This window comes from Mycetomoellerius zeteki, unplaced genomic scaffold (genome assembly GCF_001594055.1).
Source record: "Mycetomoellerius zeteki isolate Tzet28-1 unplaced genomic scaffold, Tzet1.0 scaffold73, whole genome shotgun sequence".
Taxonomy (NCBI): Eukaryota; Metazoa; Arthropoda; class Insecta; order Hymenoptera; family Formicidae; genus Mycetomoellerius; species Mycetomoellerius zeteki.
In genome coordinates, this window is record NW_017257753.1 from 501,412 (window position 1) to 510,404 (window position 8,993).

The following is an 8,993-nucleotide window of genomic DNA, read 5'->3' on the forward strand; positions in this document are numbered from 1 at the left end:
CCCCCCCCCCCCAAAAAAAATAAGCGAGGAATTTCTCTTAGAATTTCTTCTAAGCAAAAATCTTACATGAATGAGCCGCGTGTTATATTTATAACACGTATTTATATATAAAAATGAGGACACATGAGCTATGATCAAAAATAATTCCTCCATAGAAAATTTTATTATAGAACTTGAATAGCTTTTTGAAATAAGAGGACATACAAGATACTAGCGGAACATTTATTTGTTAGAAGAAGTTTGTCAACTACGTGCTACCATATAGTTGCGCATCAGTACATGCAAGACATTCTTCTAGCCATTAAGAGCATTGCAATCTTAAATCCACCTTTTATGGTTATACGAAATTCCTCTACTTCGTATAGTATCTTCTTGAGATCGTATATAGATGGAAAATCCTCTGACAACACGGAATCACTAAACGGCAGAGTACTTTTTTTTTTGATGATCTACCTATTGTATTGTGTGAGAAAGAAAATTCTTTGTGGTATCGCGGAATAAAGATGCGCTCATGTCGGAGATTCAAGTAACACGCGAAAAATATATCGGACGAATGCTCGTTTGCCAGCGGCAAACAGAGGAACATGAGAGAAGAACGGGAGCGAGACTCGACCCAATGGGAAATGGCGGTCTGGCCGCGCCCGAGTCGTGGCGAGGCTTTGAATTTTCTATGGAATCTGCTAACGATAAAATACGAGCTCGCTCGTTCCGTCATACTAAATTCCAGAATGTGTCCGCTCGGCTTCGTTCTTCCTATTCGGGGCGAGTGCCACCCTTTCCCATCGCCCGTCCCCTCCCGCAGAGGGCACTAAGTGACGTGGAACGTCGTTCGCGGGATATATCCATCATCCTCAAGCTCGCGGTATTTAATTTTCATGAAAGATTCCGGATCCCAGACGTGTTTGAGAAGAAAACAGTCAGGGAAGAGACTACCGTTTATCGAGGACGGCACAAGAAGGGTAAACTCGGAAGAAAAGGCTTTAATGGTGAAAGCGATTTTAAGGCATTATCCCCCCATTAACTGCCCGTGTGAACGTTGAAAGATTTTACGTCAGTGAGCAACGTGCTACAATGTATTTTATATAGACAACTAACGGAGTGACAGCTAAAAGGAAGCGCACATTATAGTACCTATATAAATATTTTCTCTTACAAGATTTTATTTAAATAAAACCTAATTGATATATTGATCCTCCAGCACCACCCCGAAATTTTCGATCATAGCTAATTTACATTCTGGACCGGTGGGGAAAACAACATATATTTTTTTTATGGTTCCAGACTACATAAAAATCTGAAAAATTTCTTGCACACTTGTGAAACTTTTAAATAAATTTTTATTATAATAAAAATTGGACTATTTTATTTATTTTTACATATTTAAATCTGAATAAAAATTTTGAAAACACATGATATCGACTATGCATTAAAAGACACAAAGTGGTGCTGGAGGATTAATTAAATGTTAAAATCAAATGCGTTCTTTCAAATATTTAATTGTTTTTATCATTTGAGAAAAATAATAATCCTTGAAATTTTTATTTTTATGAAACAAATTTCGATATGTACCTTTAATATCTTTAAAATTATTGTGTTCATATTTATGAGATACTTGCGCTTAGAAAAATATGATAGCAAATAAAGATAACAACTGTACAAGTTTGTATGTAGAATTATTGTATGTACACAGTTAATTGAACTATTTTATAATTGTATAATAATTACAAAAAATAGTTTATTCAACTATATATATTATATAAAATTCTACATATAACTTGTACAGTTGTCACACTTTTATTTTATTTTTGCTATCACTATTAATTGTTCACCGCCACATTATTATTGCACTAGTTTTTGTTACTCTATCTTGCAACATTTCGCGCCTAAAAATACTTCGAATAAAATTAAGCTAGACAGGCTTAATTATTTCCTCTTTTCAGTAATGAGATGCTCGTCACTGGCGAAAAAAGAGGAGATCAAGGATGACAAAGCCAGTTTTTGGATGCCCTCGGCAGTATCGGGTATTTTCGGTCCTCTCGAGAGTATCGTGCCGCTCTTTCTTCATGAAAGCTGACGAGTAATCGCCGATAAAGGAGCTTAAGGATATCCAGCGTGAAGTATCGATTTCAGGAAATCACACGGTATCATTTGGCCTGACGAGACGCAATTCCGGCGATCCTAACGCAGTGCGTCTCGTCCGGGATTACAGGATCTATCTACACCCTTCAGAAAGTTCGCAGTCGAGAAAGGATCGAAAGGATGCAGGAGTTTGCTCGAGAATGCAAACGATCATATAAACTTCGGGATTAATACTATTATTGATTCTGTCGTCTCTAATTCAATTCAATGCGTACTTCGCATATTTCCTAGAATTTTTCAAAAATATTTTTATCTTCCATGAATAACGTTAATCTCATGGGCGAACAATATATAGTATTACATCATAAAGATCCCAATTGAATTTAAATATTCCTATTGCCGACGATTGTATTAATTATTTAATAATTAAAAAATTCAAAATGTATTCAAAAATTAACCCTCCGGACAGCGGACGTCGTGATACTCGTACGAACGGCAGGATCAAAGTAACCCAAGAATAAAATTGTTTTAAAAGTAGTTTTTTATTATAGTAAGTATAAAATGCGTAGAAGGAGAAATAAAAACACACCTAGTTATCATAGAAACAAATATCCATTTGTTCATTTTCTTTACAGTTGAAAAAAGTAAACAACTCTAGTCTCGCGAGACCCTGCTTCCGCTGGCGGAAGATTAAAACAGCATTATGCAAAATAACTTATTTAAAATAAAAAATTGTAATTTAAATCTTTCAACTTATCCATCATCGTTTAAATTAGAGAGCCATTAATTTTTTAAGTATGGCCTCATTGAGAGAACGTTTTGCTAAAGTATCTACAAATTTAGTTAGTTACAGATCTAAAAATAATTTTGTTGGATTGCTGAAATACTTATTGAATAGAAAATCACTAAAATAATTAATGAACGTTAAAGCGTTGACAATGCTGTAAAAAAATTTTAACATTCTAATAATCAGTTTGAGCGCCCTACATATTATTTTGATAATCCAAACAAAATTATTTTCAGAGCTAACTAAATTTTTAGATATCTTAACAAAACCGTTCTTCCTATGTTCGATTAAATTGATAACTGAATAATTAAATTAATAATTGATTAATTAGCATATACATATACGTACGCGAGTACACATATGTACACACGCGATAAGTAGAAAGACAACTTCTGAGCGATCAATTAAGTGGATAAAGACTAACATGGCCGTATGTTAAATAAGTGGCCAGGATAGGTGAGACAGAGACGAGGGGTGGTACGAAACTAATTTGGCCGTAAGCGGCGATTAGGCGTTCCTGAGGCGCGCATAGACGGAGACAGAGGGGATCTAGCGCTCGTCAAAATCTAAAGTAAATCCTAATCGGATTAACATGAGTCGACTCAACACCCGAGCAGCTTTTGTCTCCAAGTTTCAACGACGACGACGATGTCTTGGGCTCCTTGGGGCGTGCGTTTCCTTTATCCAATGAGCTAACGACTCAAAGTCTAGAAGCAGGAAAATTGCGTCGGCGACAAGGAAGCGCGACGGTAAGGTGTATGCGATGAACGATACATTGAGAAATATCGTTGATTCGAGCGAGGTTTATTTTTGGCTTATGAGAATAACTTTTTTAATAAGCAACTTGAAAGTAGCGGATACTGAAAACGATATAGCAAACTTAATTAAAGGGTTTGAAGGAGAGAAGGAGACGTGAATAAATGTGCTTCGAAAGATAATTGTAATTATCAGTAGACGCTCATATAAAAGAGAATAAAATTAAAAAGAGAAAAAAATAAAATTAAAAGGAGACATAAGCATCAGATATCGCGTCAATGAACTTAGTATCATAATAAGGTTGTTTCAACTCTCCGAGAGCGGATATACACAGTCGAGAGGCAATGTGGATTCTGTGTGTGTGTGCTCCTTCCTTCTACGCACACACACACATACACACATATACGTATAAAGCATACACTATCGTAATGTCCGTCGTTCGCCTCTCTCTACGTCGAGGTGCTGTGTGGCTCTGAATTAACTCGAGCTCCGACGGACACTGCGCTCGCGCGCGTCGAAGCGTAAAACGAAGCTACGCCACTACCGCAGTGTTTCGATGGCCTTTCGCCTGCGAGATGTATCCCCCTATTCGATTACGTTTCTCCCTGGGACCCTCCGGACGAGTTCGGGATACTCGGACTAACAACGAGGGCAGATTGTTTAAGTTAGCGATGCGCGACGATCCGAGTCATTTCGCGACGCTTGGCCAAGTTCTGATTAAAAGAAAGCAGGGTCAATCGGCCAACTTTGAATTGCGATCAATTTTGACATAATCTTCACATTTAGTATACGCGTTTATGCAATAAACTAGATCAGTCCTTTAGCATAATATCTCCAACTCAATCGATTAATTCCTTCGACTGAAAATTGAAGTTTACGAATTGCACCCCTAACATCCAGATAGACGGAAAAAATTTATGATGGATGAGAGGAGATAAATTAAAAAGAAACATGATATATCGAGATTGTTTTAAAGTTCCTTTTAGTAACGTATGATGAGTAATTGATAATTAATTCGATTAGAACGATATTCTCTTCATTCTAATCAATTTAAATATTTATCGTCGAAATTAACAAAAAAATTGCTTCAATAATAATGAAAAAGTTTAAAAAAATAACAAGCTTTAATAAATAAAAAAATTTATACATTTAAAAGTCTATCCTTTTTTTATAAGTACTTTTCTTATAAGTAGATACTTTTTTTAGAAGTATTTTTAAGAAGTACAAAATTATTGTACTTCTGTTATTATTTTATCAAATTTAATTTACTAATTCCACTTGCTCTTCTTCTGTACTCTCCTGATGCAGTTACTTAACGCGATTAGTTTACACTGTCAAGTTCATTATATTCACGTTTATATAAGTCCCTTTATGAATTTTGAAGAACTTCATTTAAAACCTCGTCGGTCTTTATCAGGACATGAAATCGGCAACTCGCCTTTTAAATCGACTTAAAGACCGATCGATGGCCAAATTAAGTTAGTGCTTCGTGAAAGCTTCTCGCTACGGTGCATCATGGAGAGCCTCTCCTTAGAGACCGACAAGATATTGCTCCGGCTCTATTAAGAGACAAGAGCGACAAGCCCATTTTGGACTTTCGGTACTTTCCAGAAGCAACCTCTCGAACTTCGAGTTCGGCAGCACGACAAAACCGGCAAATACGCATTACCGACGATTGAAGGTGTTATGAAACTGGGACGGAGACATGTAAATTACTTATTAAAAGGTGGCGAACTTTGAGGAACAAAATGTATTGTCATTATAGATAGACAAAAAGGCAGTGGCGGATGAAAAAAATGTGCTTATATACGAACTTATGAGGTAAATGTTGATACTAGTTAGTGGACATGACCTAATTATTGGACAAAATGACAAAGTTTCAAATATTATCTAAGCTTTTAATGATATATACTTTTTAATGTTATGACTCTAAATAAACTAGTCTACTATAGCAATTAATTAGTAATAGAAGCAAACTATATAGAACCTAACCTATCTTTTGGACAAACTTTAGGATTGTTTATCATAGAAATCATAGATGATCGTGGGGTCTTAAGTCGTAGGAAACTGGACCAATCATAGTCAAACATAGGGAGAATACTTGACTAGAATTTCTTACGATTTGAAATCCTACGACTGTTTATGACTTCTATATGTACTATATGAGCCTTTTATTTGCTAGCGATACTATTGATTATTTATTACATTGACGAATGAGAAATAATTAATTTGCAATAGTAACTAATCGATCATTTTCTTAACAAATATCACATTTGTTTTCCCTTGATTTGTTTCTATAATAAAATCATTTCTCTCAGTAACTGAAAGATGTAATTAAAAATATATAAATTTAAGTTATATTATTAGACATCAAAATCCAGCCTCGATTGTAACGGTCTATTTTTTCTTACTTAATTCATATTCATGTAACAATTCAGATTAACTTATTATTATTATTTAAACAGTTTTGTTATTCAACATGTTTGTCGAGTTGTTTGTTCGAAAGTTAGACATTTTGTGTCAAGAACAGAGAGAATGAATATATTTATTGTATTATTCGTTCATCGCACATTAATCCCTGCGCGCTATCCGAACATTAATATCCCATTTATTCCCAAGCTTCTATTTAAACATTTTCAATACTTCCAGCAATTATGCATAAGCGTACATACACGGTAATTACGTTTGATTTCGCTCGTACATCGGATAATGTTATTCGCCATTATGGAAACGCGAAACGCTGTTGCATAACTTTCTATAAAGTGGAAATTGAACTTTCTGTACGGGTTGACGCGTATCTCGCATCGATTTGGCATCAAGTATTAATTACTGCATTGTGTGATATCCATTCCGCGCCGTCAAGTTGGTTGCGCGTTGTAAACGCGATGGTGATTATTTTACACGAGATAAAATAATATTATGACACGTTGTTATTTCAACTGTGCGTAAGAGCTCATTACAGCAAAATCAATACCGTATTATTAAAAGCAGTAAATATAAAATAGTTCTAATATATATTACCATGTAAATAGAATTAAAAAAAGTTATCTAACAGATTAACATTATGAATTCTTTTTTTAAATTATACATGATCTCTTCATTTGTACGTTTTAATATAAAAAAACAAATTCGGAATTATCAATAACAGATTTTGTCCATATTTCCATTTTATAACAACTCTGATGTATTATGCAACACACAATTCACCATTATTTAAATAAAAATGTTATTCACGCAGAAAATAGGAGAAATAAAAGAAAAGTCTTTATCTGTTTTCACGAAAAAGAGAGAAAGATAATATATTTTATATCGAATGGAAATTTATTCGTAAATTTAATACTACGTCATTATTTAAATCATAATTTAAAATATATTCGAAAACGAGAGATACCGATTATACAAAGAATTGATTGATTCACCGATTAATAAAAAGTATCCTTTGTTTCCTCAAATGAATAAATCATCTTCAAATAAATTCCGAATGTACCGTTTTATAAATTGTAAATATACTTTTTTATCCTTCTAATTATCTTGTCAAATAATTTACTTGTCAATTCAGATCAAAATATCGCGCAAATCTCCAATAATTCGAAATTAGTTGAGCGATGATAGGTGATCGTTAAATGGATAACACTCAACTGCCAATTATTGACGATTTTGCAAATAATCCCGGAGTTTTGTTACCAAGGGAGCTCGACGATTTGATGATCGCGTCAACGAAAGAGCGAATCGAACTACAGACGAGCCAACCAATCGACTCTCGATCGTTTACAGAGGATCGTTTTCAATGGTCCGCTGATTGTACGAGTAGTTCTTCAATTCTGGATTAACGACTATTCTTGAGATCGGCTTTGCCCAATCGCAAGCGGCGATCACCGCCGAGTATCGGCGGTCAGTTCCGTCGAGTTACTCCCCGTCGAGAACAATTTTGTGAAAGTTTAACGAGTCTCGAACTAGTTCCGCGCGAAAAGTTCAAGTTTTCGTTCTTGAGAAACGAAGACGACCCGAGTCCAGATCTCAAGATTTTTATTATTAGAGAGGAGTGTATTCGTAGCTCTCGTTCGTCCGATAGTCACGACATCGCGACTGACTGATTGCAAACAATCGTAAACTGTAATCGATTCACACGTATACATATAGTGTGGTATTGTGTGTCACCTTTAGATATTGACAATTACATTTCCGTCACATGAACCAGTTTGAGAAGTATATTTGGAAAATGATTGATGCAGAAAACAGAAACTTTATTTCTTTTTCAATGAACCGGAAACTCTAGTTTTTCACAAAAAGATCAAGTTACGTCACAAAATAAAAACTATCGAGTCGATATCTTGCGGTACATCGCTATATATGAGTTGCCTGTCTATAGCTTTCGTCTGTCAAATAATCGTGATATTATCGTGACTGATTGTTCCGCTAATTGCTAACTGTGACTGTCCTATTACGTCACAATGGCTACATTTACACCGTGCATTTAGGCCGCGACCTATACAATAGATGTCCTTGTTTATCCTGTAGGTTAAACAAAAACATCTATAGGTCACGGACTAAGCTCACGGTGTAAACGTAACCATTAACCTATTGTCAGATATCGACTACATTAACGGATATCAATATTAAGTTTCAATGAGACCTTTTCTTTTATATTTCGATAATAAATTATAAATTTGTTCTTCACAAAGTCTTCTACTTCTAATAAGATTTACAGATGCGTCCTAATTTGATAACATCAATTTTTAGAACGTTTAGAACATTTTCTAAGAACTGTCTTATGAGGCTAATAGAAAATGCGTGCAAGAAATAATCATACAAAAAAAATTGTTCGAGTTTAGCGAAAGTTTAACGAGCTTCAAATTAATTTCATATCAAAAATCTAAGTCTTTTCGTGCCAAACGGATTTTTCGAGATATAGATCGCTATGGGAAAATTGATATGCGTGTTTTTTGTTCGCATATACCTACTATACATTCATAATGGCAATTATAAACGACTTATTCCACAGAGTTGTAAGTATAATAACGTTTATTCCAAGAATCATAGAGTATAGATAAAATAATTCTTAAATCCAAGAAATGCGAAAATTAATAGCAATTATTACGAAAAATATATACAGGGTGTTTCCAAATTAAATGGCAAAACTTCGGGAGCGTGTAGAGGAGTAAAAAACTAAGAAAAAAAGTCCTATAGACATATGCTCCTTTTTGCTTTGTTTCGCAGGAAATCACGAAAAAAGAAAAAAATATATTTAATTTATTATTTTAATTATTTTATTTATAAACTTTTTAATGAAGATTTTGTTCGAAATGTGCACCTCTTGCAGCAATACAAGCATTGCATCTGTCAAACACGGCTCTTGTAGCAGCCAGGCACT

General features: G+C 34.5%; 1 protein-coding gene across 1 annotated transcript in view; it reads right to left on the reverse strand.

The window, feature by feature from the left end:
* Positions 1–8,993, reverse strand: part of LOC108729345 (protein turtle) — a 243,709-nt gene that overhangs the window by 177,216 nt on the left and 57,500 nt on the right. The window lies entirely within an intron of this gene.